A 13404-nucleotide genomic window follows, 5' to 3' on the forward strand; every position below is an offset into this window, starting at 1 on the left:
AATGGCCTGTTCAGTGGTTTCTCAAACAAGGTATAAAACAGCTGCAGTCCATCCAGAATGCTGCAGCTCCAATCCTAACTAAAACCGGGAAATATGATCATATTAGTCCAGTACTCGGGTCTCTAAAATGGCTTCCTTTAGCTCAGAGAACGCACTTTAAAACAGCTTTAATTGTTTATAAATATCTTTATGGTTTGGCACTAAAGTACATCTCTGACATGTTAGAACCATATGAACCGTCTCTGACATATTCGTGCCATATGAACCACGTCAAACTACTCTGAGAAGCTCAGGACTTGGCCTCTTTCAGGAGCCCAGATTTAAATCCAAACATGGTGAGGCTGCTTTTCCGTTTTATGCAGCTAATATGTGGAACAGTCTTCCTGAAGGTGTGAGTAATGCCTCGACTCTAGCAATGTTTAAATCCAGGTTAAAAACAGTTGTTTAGCGGTGCATAAATGACTGAACGTATTTAACTGCACTCTTCCTCTTATGTTACTAATGATGTTCTTTATTGACTTAAGGATGACTTAATAGATTTATTATTATTGACTTGTTTGCCTCGTTTGATTTTATGTAATTGTAAAGCAGTTTGAATTGCTTTGTATATGAATTGAGCTCTATAAATACATTTGTCTTGTCATAGTCATTGTAAAATAATAGAAAAGCACAATTGTTATGAAACAAAGAAACTTACTTTCAAAAGACACGTAACAAATACAGATTTAACTTGACATGTTTCAGTTGGCATCTGTTCACATCTGAGACCACCTGCAGATAAGACGTCACATCCACCATCACGTGACACTTCTGAAGAAGATGGCAGATGGCCATCAAATATATAGCTTACCTTATCGTCTGATATAGAAGAACATTCTATTGTTATTAATATTATAGATACTGTGGTGCTCAAGATAATACATAGAGTATATATGCATGTCATCACCAAATGGCCTGTAGGGGGGACATAATGCTAATTTTCCTCTTTTTTATTAAAATTTTTACCCACGTCACACTTAATAGACAACTAGGGATGGGAATTGACAAGATATTAGCAATATCAAAGCCACTGCTAATTTTCCTTATCAATCCAATTGCTTATCAATTCTCTTATCAATCCCATAATAACAAAAATATGTTCAAGTATTTTTTGGATTTTTAAAAGAGATAAGAAACTTGGCTTTCTTGACACAAGTTACATTCTGACATTTATAAATTTACATAGACCTAATATTTTATAATTTAAAACATTAAAAGAAGCTTGATGCAGTGATTCAGGGCTATAGATACAGAGGTTTAAAGAGGTGGTGGTCCAGGCTGTAGATACAGAGGTTCAAAGAGGTGGTGGTCCAGGCTGTAGATACAGAGGTTCAAAGAGGTGGTGGTCCAGGCTGTAGATACAGAGGTTTAAAGAGGTGGTGGTCCAGGCTGTAGATACAGAGGTTCAAAGAGGTGGTGGTCCAGGCTGCAGATACAGAGGTTTAAAGAGGTGGTGGTCCAGGCTGTAGATACAGAGGTTCAAAGAGGTGGTGGTCCAGACTGGCATTGATAAGAGGAATTGTTAACAAAGGGGAGGTTCGATTCTGGGAAAAAGCCTTATCGATATCGATTCTACTTGTAGAATTGACTATCAATTCCCATCCCTATAGACAACTTTGTGAAAATGTGAATTTATATGAAAGTTGAACTCGAAACCAAGACTGTCCATACTGTTTTAACAATGCTGTATTTAGAACAAAAGGAGCTCCAACCAAGTATTAAGTGCTTAACTTTTATTGTACTTTTTCCTTTTACTTTGAAAGTTGAACATTTTTCTTTTTTCTGTGCTTTTTTCTGCAAAATTGAAGTTTTATTTCTTATACACCACAATAAAGATATATGTCAAAAACAACGGCTTAAATTATTTCCTCAAATAAAAGACATGAGGTTTAATCCAGGTCTGAACTAGCTCTAACTCAGGTCAAAAGCAGGACTAAAACTGGATTGCATTTGGACCAAACTAGGATTATACCAGTTTTCAACCAGAACATGTTACTCTGTACCTATTTCTAGGGCTGGACGATTGGCAAAAAATTAATCACTATTATGTTTATTAAAAATCTATCAAAAATCTTCAAATTTATGACTTATTTATGCATCTGTTAACATATACATCAAAGTAAAAATATCAACCTTACGTTTTATCGTTGCAATTACAGTCTCATCTCTAAATATCCTTTGAATGAATACGTCATTCTGGGCAGACACAACAAAGTCACACCAACTCATGCCTGTTATTAGAAGTTGGCCCTGCACTTGCCAGTAGTAGGCATGAGTTGCTTTAAGTTGCACTGTGCCATTATTTGCCTTGAGGTAAGGGCAGTCAATATAGCTGGCAACATTGGGACACTTCATTTCAATCAGCCCAAACTGTGCCTCCTCTTCTGGGTCAAAAACCAGACCATCCGGAGATGCACCAAGCCAGGGCGCATTGGGGTGCACTACAAAGCCACATGGGTAGTGACTGACCCTTTTTATTTGGCAGTACTCCCATATGGCATCGGCTTCTAGTTCCAAACCCCTCTTCATGGCTGCAGTCTGATGAGTACCTTTTAAAATTCGATCCGCCAGGATCTCCTTTGAGGCCTCACCAACCTGACACACTTCTCGAAAACGAGAGGCTGTAACTCTTGGTCGACGCAGGCTGTGCCACTCAGGACAAAGGCTCTGTTTCCTCGTGGCCCTCTCTATCTGACGGGACATCTCCAGTGTCACTTCCAAACTCTGCAGATGCAGCTGCTGCTTCTGTGAGCAGACAAATGGAAAGTCTGGTGGCTGAAGCTTGTACCCATCTAGAGGCAGCAAAGGAGGTGGTGAAGCATCAGCATGAAAATGTTGGACTGTTGCTTTGGCTGGTTGCTGATAGGACAAGGTGCTCCCCACCTGCACCTTGCCAAATAGACAATCAATCAAAGGAATGGTCGAATCAATTCCCATGCTGCACACAAGAGGTCGATCCACCGGTGGGAAGCCTTCATAAACCTCTGCGACACTCAGGACGGAGAGGTCTGGCAGATCGCCATGGAGGCCCTTGTAGAGTTTGCTCCTAAATATAAAAGAAAACATATTGTACTTTACAATGTAAAAAAATCTAATAATCCATATATATCTAAATATATATCTTATGAAATTACATGGTTTCACAAAATTCAAAAAGTGCAATCACAATAAATAAAACTGTGCAAGGATTTACCTGACTCCCTCTGTTGATTTGCGAGTCTTTGGCTTGGCAGAGAGAACAGCCATATTCTCCACTGGGCCTGGCTTTACTCCCTTTCATGAAAAAATATATTTATGTGTTTTTTATGTCAATTTATTTTGAAAGGTCATTACTCTGTGCTGCTTTGTCAAAAATACGTACGGGTGGTTTAATTTGGTAGCAGACATCCTAAAGTTTACATACATGTGTTTGTTCTACTTCTGTGTTGTTTATTCTTGTGTCTTGGACCATTTAAACAAAAGTGTCTCAACTTACCTCGTTCTCCCATATTATATATAATATATATATATATATATATACATATATATATATATATATATATATATATATATATATATGGCATGCCGTTTAGGAAATTATATATATAATGAAACTTGATATATATATCAAAAAATAGGGTAAAAGAGGAACGCTTCCTGGACATAAGCTGAGTAAATATTCACAAAACAGAGGTGCTCTTTGGTAGGGGAAAAATCGTAATAAAAGCATAAAAACACCAAGGCACTCTCTGGGTGAATAAAATGCCTTTAATACTACATGGCAAGTCAAAAAAGGAGACAATAAGCCCCGACGCGTTTCAGCCTACAAGGCTTTCCTCAGGGGGACAAACAGAGTAAAAGGACACACCATGTGGTCCTTATAATCAAAAGAACCAACCAATAGAAATCCTCCACCTGTCAAGGAGGAAGTGGAGAGAGTAACCAGTGCTTGCAAGCACTGGTTACTCTCTCCACTTCCTCCTTGACAGGTGGAGGATTTCTATTGGTTGGTTCTTTTGATTATAAGGACCACATGGTGTGTCCTTTTACTCTGTTTGTCCCCCTGAGGAAAGCCTTGTAGGCTGAAACGCGTCGGGGCTTATTGTCTCCTTTTTTGACTTGCCATGTAGTATTAAAGGCATTTTATTCACCCAGAGAGTGCCTTGGTGTTTTTATGCTTTTATCTTGATATATATATAATGAAACTTGATATATATATATAATGAAAGTCGATATATATATAATGAAACTTGATATATATATAATGAAAGTTGATATATATATAATGAAAGTCGATATATAATGAAACTTGATATATATATAATGAAACTTGATATATATATATATATATATATATATATATCGACTTTCATTATATATATATCAACTTTCATTATATATATATATCAACTTTCATTATATATATATCAACTTTCATTATATATATATCAACTTTCATTATATATATATATCGACTTTCATTATATATATATCAACTTTCATTATATATATATCAAATCTTTTTTTCCTACCGAGCCCCGGAAGGGACATGTCCGTATGGCAAAGCGACAATGAAGGACACTCACCCGGACGAGAATTTTATTGAGTTTTATTTTGAAATCGGCCTGAAATACACAGACATTCAAGCAGTGCGATGCGCTAAGAGTCTGCCATGCAGACCAGCGATCCTGATAATGGTAAGTTTTATTTCTCCAACATCCTGCTGTTATCCTACTATGAATACGCTAGCTACAACAGTCCCACATCAGTATTATGAACGTTCCGCCAGCTAACGTGGTCCGGACACCGGATCACTGATTAGAGGTTGGCGTTGAACTATTGTTTGCCAGCCAGTTAGCCGCTGGTAAGCTAACAAGCTATGAAACAACTCCTTATAAAACCGGAGGAAAGCAGCAGCAATATTTCAGTCCAAGACCTGTATAGACCTTTTCGCAGTGACGTCAGAGTCTGGGACACGTGACCATACCTTCCTTAGCAACGCACGCCGCCATTTTAAGAGGGGGCAACAAAGTCATTAGCAACCGTGATTTGACCGCCGAAACCACGCGGTTTTGACCCGGAGACAAACGTCTGGTGATTATTTCGGAAATCTTGAGCCAAAAGCCAAGCTACAGTATAAAGAAAAAATAGAACTGGTTGGTTTGCAGTCATGTCCGTACGAAATTGCACTGGGATCGTGGGAAAACGACCCTACTACGTGTCCAGATCTTCATTGGCACTCCATTTATGAGTACCTTATCAACAGCCCAGGCATCCACACAATGGACAGCCCGGTCTCACGGGGATTCGTGAAACTGTCACGTCAGTTTTTGTTTCGGTTTCGTGCGCACCAACACGATGTCGTCATGTTTTTCGTGCCGCTCACCACGAGCGAAACCCGCTGTGGTAATCACATCTGAAAGTGGTTTATACCGGCGGATTCATGACGATCTAAGCTGTCCATCGGCGTTTGCAGTGGCCGCTGCGGCCGCAGCTGCGGCCGCCAGACATTCTTTAACTTCCTATGCAAATTCGGCGGATTCATGACGATTTAAGCTGTCCATCGGCGTTTGCGGCCGCCGCCGCGGCCGCCATTGCGGCTGCCAGACATCTGGCCGCAGCGGCGGCCGCAGCAGCGGCCGCAAACGCCGATGGACAGCTTAAATCGTCATGAATCCGCCGGTATAAACCACTTTCAGATGTGATCCGGCCGCCGCTGCAGCCGGATGTCCGGCGGCTGCAATGGCGGCCGCGGCAGCGGCCGCAAACGCCGATGGTCAGCTTAGATCGTCATGAATCCGCCGAATTTGCATAGGAACTTAAAGAATGTCCGGTGGCCGCAGCGGCGGCCGCAGCGGCGGCCGCAAACGCCAATTGAAAGCTTAGATCGTCATGAATCCGCCGGTATAAACCACTTTCAGATGTGATTACCACAGCGGGTTTCGCTCGTGGTGAGCGGCACGAAAAACATGACGACATCGTGTTGGTGCGCACGAAACCGAAACAAAAACTGACGTGACAGTTTCACGAATCCCCGTGAGACCGTGTTGATGGAGAAGATGAAGACTTATAAAAGCCTGGACTCATACGTTTTCTTTGAGGTATGCTTATATTTATACGTTTTTGTGCATACAGGTCAATGTCAGAATGATAAATGCCTTGTAAGATATGGCTATACCAGCTCCGCTATGCTAAGCTAATGTTAAGCTAACGGGGTGAGCCATTACACCTTTTAATTTCAAGTGGAAGTAGTGTATGTATATTAGTTAGATGTGCATTATCAAAACTAAGAGTCAGATACCTGTAAATGAGCTCTACCCACCCAGGCCCAAGGGTATGAGGTGCTAACAATAATGAGGACAATGCTGCTGATTACAGCATAGTAGTTAGCAGAACGAAAGGGAGGAGAGAAGGTTTAAAAATAGCAGTGTGAGTAGAAAGACCCCTGACTTTTTGTGGGAAGCACAGCTAGCACTAGCCTAAGCTAAGTAGCTAGCCCTCAACATTTCAGATAATTATAGACATCATAAGCTGCAGTCAGTTCCAGCCACTTTCAGTACAAAAAAATCGCTAATATTCTATTTGTAAATAAAAATATGACGAGAAATACAGGGAATATTGGATGCGCATCGCGAGGTGCATTTCCTTGAAAACGACCTATTCGTGGATTATATACCGACTTCAAGCTATGTTTTGGACAAAATATGTTACTGGCTTGTTTCGTCTGGATGTCCAAGGTTGGATTATGGCCGTTTTTTGAGGAATATTTTCATCTGTGTGTAATAATGAATCCGGAAATGTGAGTCGCGCTGTGTATGTTGAAGCTGGGTATGGAGAACGGATGGATGGATATTCGTTGTTTGTCGGACAAATGTGTTTTTCTTACCCGCTGTGGTAATCACATCTGAAAGTGGTTTATATCGGCGGATTCATGAGAATCTAAGCTTTCCATCGGCGTATATTGTTTGTATAATCGCGTTTGCAGTTTCAGACATTTAGCAAATTGCTTATGCAGATTTCAAAGTGTACCGCGGGCGGGACACTGAAGTGCAACTGGTTAAGCTTATTAATTAATAATTTCAGAAAATCAGTTAAGGGGTAATAATTTCATGAAACACAACATACCATTGACGAAATGCTGACTGCAAACATAGGACCATTTTGACTGTGGGCTCCATGTGGTTCCATTATTGTTTATCCGCCTCAATGCTGTGAGCCATAAACTCCTTTTCTGGCCCTTTTCAGTCGGAATCCTGTAAAAGGAAATGTTCTTGTTGCTCCATGACTGAGAACTACAGCCAAAAACAGCGCAGGTTTTGGGCATATCTGCTTTTGGTCGTTCAAATCGGGAGGGAAACGTGGGAAAGTAATGGTTGTCAAGGCAAAGCATACCCCTCTTAAAATGGCGGAATCGCGTTGCTAGGGCCGGTGACCGGCGGTGACGTTCGATGATGACGTTTCGGAAAAAAGTCTATTCAGAACCTCCCACGCTGTTACACAATGACCCATTAATCATATTACTGAACTATATGGTTATCATTGAAATTTTCCTTGAAGAACCAGTGAACTCTTTGCGAACACATTTTAATTTATGTGTTGATTATGTTTCGTATCAGTAATACAAGTCTAAAAAACTGATTCAAATGATCAAGTTAACACAATGAAGTAAAGAGTACTGGTAATCTGCAGCTATTTTCATAATTTCAAGGTAAAATTCTGATGTGTGATTTTCTAGCTTTGCAGATGTGGAAATCCAATGCACTGATTTCTTATACACAGATGCTTTTGGTGTTTTTTGTTGTAAAATAAAACAAGGCATTTATCACTGTTGGAAATTATTACAGGTATTATTTGTAACACTTTCTAACATTGTATGGACAAAGCAATAAATCAGTTAATGGATAAAATCATTTGTATTACAGATGCTATCAACAGCATGTCTTGTTCATTTTATTTAGTTGTCGGCCTTGGATGATGAGGTCCAGTTACCAGGAGCACTAGTCCGCAGCTTACTGGTTCCGTCCTGCAGCTCCTCCACGCCGTCCTCCTCTCTACAGACCAAATCAAGTAAGATCTGTTTAGACTATGCAGACATCAACATGATCAGTATGTTATCTTTTGACCCATCCTAAAATCACAAAATAGAACATTGACTTTAAGTTAACTGTGTTTATGAAAATAGAAAATAATTACTGACAACTAGTACTTTTTGGTGCTTTTATGCAGGAAAAGGGAACCAGGAAGCTGCTGTGGATCCTCTGCAGTATCTGGAGAGGTCAGAGGAATGGTTCTTGGAACAGATCGGAAGACACCAAGACGTGACCTCTGCCATGCTCCAGAACATCCAGAAGATGAATGAAAACCTTGGTTGCACTGATGGGACGCATGGTGTCGGTGCTGGAGCAACTGTCCCAGAATTAAACTGCATTGTTGACTATTGGCTTTTCTAGAAAATAAATCTTTTTTAGTACTTCACCTGTTTTGTATTTTACCCATGCACTTTGGGTGAATAAACAGAAATTTGTGATGAGAGATGCAAATTTTGTCTATAATCTACAGAGACTTTATTCAGTGTTCAGTGCACACCTTTGTTACACACATTTTGACAGATAAGCAGTTGTGCTTTTCAAGCAGATTTTAGTCAGAAACATCAGTAGCATATGTTTTTTTTACTATTACACCAATCTAGGTAGATAAACTGCACTACTGCAGCAGATATATTATTGAAATGTGCTTCTATTATGTGTCTACATACACTGCTCACAAATAGTTATTCAACTTTTGGGTGAAATTGATGGAAAATATAAAAAGTGCATGCTGTAGTGATATATCATAAAAGTAGGGTATTTAACTAGAAACATGAAATAGTGATTTCCTCATCTCAAAAAATTTGATTGAATCAAAAGCTAACAGTGGAGGGTATGTCACAATAAAAATGTCTCAGTTTGGACAGAACAGCAGCCTTCAGCTGAAATCCAGTACAATTGTGTCCCACCAGTGGCGTGATCATGGATGTGTCCAGGCAGCAGCTGACCTCTGCCTCGTAATTAGCCTTAAGACCAGCTATAAAGATAAACATAGATATTATCATTATCATCAACATGTGGTGCATGTGTTTAACCTTTAAGCTATGTAGGGATGCAAATGTAGTTGAAGCTAAGTAGCTAAGCTAATGCTAACACGTTCAGTGTTCAGAATCAAAACATCTCTAAAAATTACCTGTTTTCTCAAACGTAGTCGCCATTCCCTGTGACAACCATGAAGACAGATAGATAATCACAGAAGAGCTCATCTGAAGAGCAAATGTCCAATAAGGTTCCTGTTTTTGTTTGCCATGTCCTTCCAGGGCTCAGTAGGAAAAAGTCTGAATATATGGAATGAAACTTTGAATAGATGGAATGAAAATCTGAACATTCTATATTCCGACTTTCATTCCATATATATATCTCAACTTTCATTATATATATATATCGACTTTCATTATATATATATCAACTTTCATTATATATATCAAGTTTCATTATATATATATCGACTTTCATTATATATATATATCAAGTTTCATTATATATATATCAAGTTTCATTATATATATATTGACTTTCATTATATATATATCGACTTTCATTATATATATATCAAGTTCATTATATATATATATCGACTTTCATTATATATATATCGACTTTCATTATATATATATCAAGTTTCATTATATATATATCAAGTTTCATTATATATATATCGACTTTCATTATATATATATCAAGTTTCATTATATATATATCGACTTTCATTATATATATATCAAGTTTCATTATATATATATCAAGTTTCATTATATATATATCGACTTTCATTATATATATAATTTCCTAAACGGCATGCCATATATATATATATATATATATATATATATATATATATATATATATAAATTGAATTATTCCTTTTTTTGGATAACTCACCAGAACTCGCGGCTTATGCCACTTCTGCTCCCCGTCAGTGCAGCTCAACACAGGGGGCACAACAGTCAATTTTAGACTGCTGTAATGGGCTGCTTGGTAAAGCAGTGCAACCCCATGGTTACACAGACCTTTCCCAGCAACACAGGAACAAGTGTGGTGCACCAGCTCAACATTTTCTGCTACTTTAAGGACCACCTGCAAAATAGACATAATTAATTAAGAATATGTATCTTTATCTACTTGAAATTAGTCATTCTCTAACTTAATTCTTAATATGTTGTCCTCATCCAAAACTGTCCATGCTTTTTACAATACAAACCATTTTTTTTAGTTTTTTAGGTTAGTAATATACTTCTTTATGTACTGTAGTCAACACCATTACTGTTGTCAAAGTGAAAATAAATTCTCTAATTGCAGTCATCTGAGATATAAAAACACTTTAACACAACAGCTCAAAACTGCTCTGTCTTCACCATACACTGAGTCTGTGAGGCTTTTCAGACTTCCTCATTGACCTGAAGCATTCTGCCCTGACCACCACCTCTCCTGAGCCCTGATCTTTGTCAGACACTGCAACAACAGTTTCATTAAAGTTAGTAATTGGTTAGTACACTAAAACAAAAAAGATTAGCAGCAAGGCTTAACCAAAGGGGCTAGCACATTTTATTGTTTGCTGGCTAAACTTACTATCTTATTTTGCTACAATGTGTGTTAATTAGATGAATAATCATTGTATCAGTTTTCCCAAAGGTTAATGAAAATCATTAAGAAATAGGAAAACAGATGATCACAGCGAGATTAGAGCAAAAGAAAACAAAACAGAAATATTGGGATAAATAAATTATATGTAGCAAATAAACAATGGTTCATACTGTAAATGATTCATTTTATTAATTATATACTTTTAAGTCCAAATCCAACCATATCGTAATTGAAAGCACCTTCGATTGTTGAAGAAAGGAGAAGGTGCGCTTGTCCTTAACCTCTCGCTGCAATTTTTTTATATCTTTAATATTGATCTATCCATTAATCTGGAAGAAAACACGGTGCTCGACCAAATAAAAAAATAGTTTGTATGCACCTTTTGCAAACGATGACATTTCATAATACTACCAATGAGAAGAAGAAGGCAAAAAACTTGTAGCCCTATAAGGTACAGTCAATTCCAGCCATTTTCAGTACAAAAAATCGCTAATATTTTATTTGTAAATAAAAAAATGACGAGACATACAGGGAATATTGGACGCGCATCGCAAGGTGCATTTCCTCGAAAACGACCTATATACCGACTTCAAGACATGTTTTGGACAAAATATTTTACTGGCTTGTTTCGTCTGGATGTCCAAGGTTGGATTATGGCCGTTTTTTGTGGAATATTTTCATCTGTGTGTAATAATGAACCTGGAAATGTGAGTCGCGCTGTGTACGTTGAAGCCATATCGTTGTTTGTCGGACAAATGTGTTTATATTACCCGCTGTGGTAATCACATCTGAAAGTGGTTTATACCGGCGGATTCATGGGAATCTAAGCTTTCCATCGGCGTATAGTGTTTGTATAATCGCGTTTGCAGCCTTCGGACATTCTTTAAAATCCCATGCAAATTAGTTAGTGTACCGCCGGCGGGACACGTTAAGTAACTAACGCTAGCAAACGGAGTACATAAAATGCATCTTTGCAGAGCTTTCAACTGTAATTTTATGTATACAGAATTTAATCTTACCTACCTATTGACAGCAAATGTTATATTGAAGCACATACAACAAGTAAATACAACGAATGCAAGTTTGCGAAGCCCCAATGGTTAAGTTCGTGAAAGTTAGCATGAGAAGCGCTCGTCACTTACCTTCAAAGTTGTGGATATATTGGGAAATATAAAATTTAAATCCCTTTTCCCGTTTACTTTGGGGAGCAGATGAATGCTCATCAACAATACGATGAACATCGTCGACAGAAAGTTGTGGTAAATTACCAAGACTTCTTGTAAAAAACAGCTCACTGGTGGCTCCATCCATTTTGTCAGCGCTGATGAGCGGGACCGGAAGTACGCTCTCACCTACTCTAGCTTAAACCGGACGTAGCTGTTGCTAACGTGCACAGAGTGAATTAAAAGTGAGTAAATTTGCAATGTTTTTAAATTCACTTGAAATGTCAGTTTGGATAGTATGTTACATTTTGCATTGTACTATTAGTGGGTTTCATATCATAGGCTGTATGCACTCACTGACCACTTTATTAGGTACATTTTGGTAGTAGAAGGTTGGACCTCTTTTGCCTTCAGAACTGCCTCTATTCTTCATGGCATACATTCAACAAGGTGCTTGGAAACATTCTTTCACAGATTTTGGTCTGTATTGACATGATAGCATCACACAGCTGCACATCTGCGATGCCAATCTCCTGTTCCACCACATCCTAACAGTGTTCTATTGGATTGAGGTCTGGTGACTGTGGACATCATTGGAGTCCAGTGAACTCATTGTCATGTTCAAGAAATCAGTTTGAGATGATCTGAGGTTTGTGACATGGAGCATTGTCCTGTTGGAAATAAAATCAGAAGATGGTCCACTGTAGTCATAAAGGGATGGACATGGTTAAGGAACAATACTTAGGTAGGCTGTGGAGTTTAAACGATGCTCACTACTGTTTGTGACATTGTGCTTTCATGTATGTTGTACATCACATAGTTTTCCTGCAAGTTAGCATGTAACCACAACACAACTGAGCTTAACCTCAGTGCAGAAAAATCTGCTGTGGCTGGGAAAAAATACAACCCAGGGATTCAGCAACAACTGTGTCTAATAACAAGAAGCTTGCATGATCCTAACTTCAAGATCCTAATCAGCAGCAGCTGCTGAGTTGTGGGTGGCGGCAAACACATTTACACAAACCAGCATCCTGAATGTGGCATTATGGGATAGCTGCTCTGATACAGTTTGTGTTAAAATGTGTTCCCCAAGCTTTACAGAAACAAACTTTAACGAGAAACACACACACAGAGCACAGTACGCCGCCAAGGCCGTTCATTTCCACATTGTCAGAAATGCAGCATTTGTTTATTAGTTATTGATGATCAGAAATCATGGCAACATAGAATGTGTCCATGTATTATAGATGTACCCACAAGCAAAATGACCTTGTGCTGAGCACAGGCGTGTGTTATGCATATGTAGGTTATGTACAGATACCGAATCACGTGACCAAAATATGTAGCGGGCGGAGGGAAATGATGGGACTCAGAAACACCCCCACAATTTAATTGGCTGTTCCTTGTATGATTTCCGATGGATAAGTCCCGATAAGTCTGCAATGGTGGATTTGTAGTAGGATCGGTCCTTGTGACATTTCTGACCTTCCCTGAAAATTTCATCTAAATCCATTGCTCCATTTTTGAGTATTGTCTCTAACAGACAGACAGAC

The sequence above is a fragment of the Acanthochromis polyacanthus genome, chromosome 1, assembly GCF_021347895.1.
Source record: "Acanthochromis polyacanthus isolate Apoly-LR-REF ecotype Palm Island chromosome 1, KAUST_Apoly_ChrSc, whole genome shotgun sequence".
NCBI classification, from domain to species: domain Eukaryota; kingdom Metazoa; phylum Chordata; class Actinopteri; family Pomacentridae; genus Acanthochromis; species Acanthochromis polyacanthus.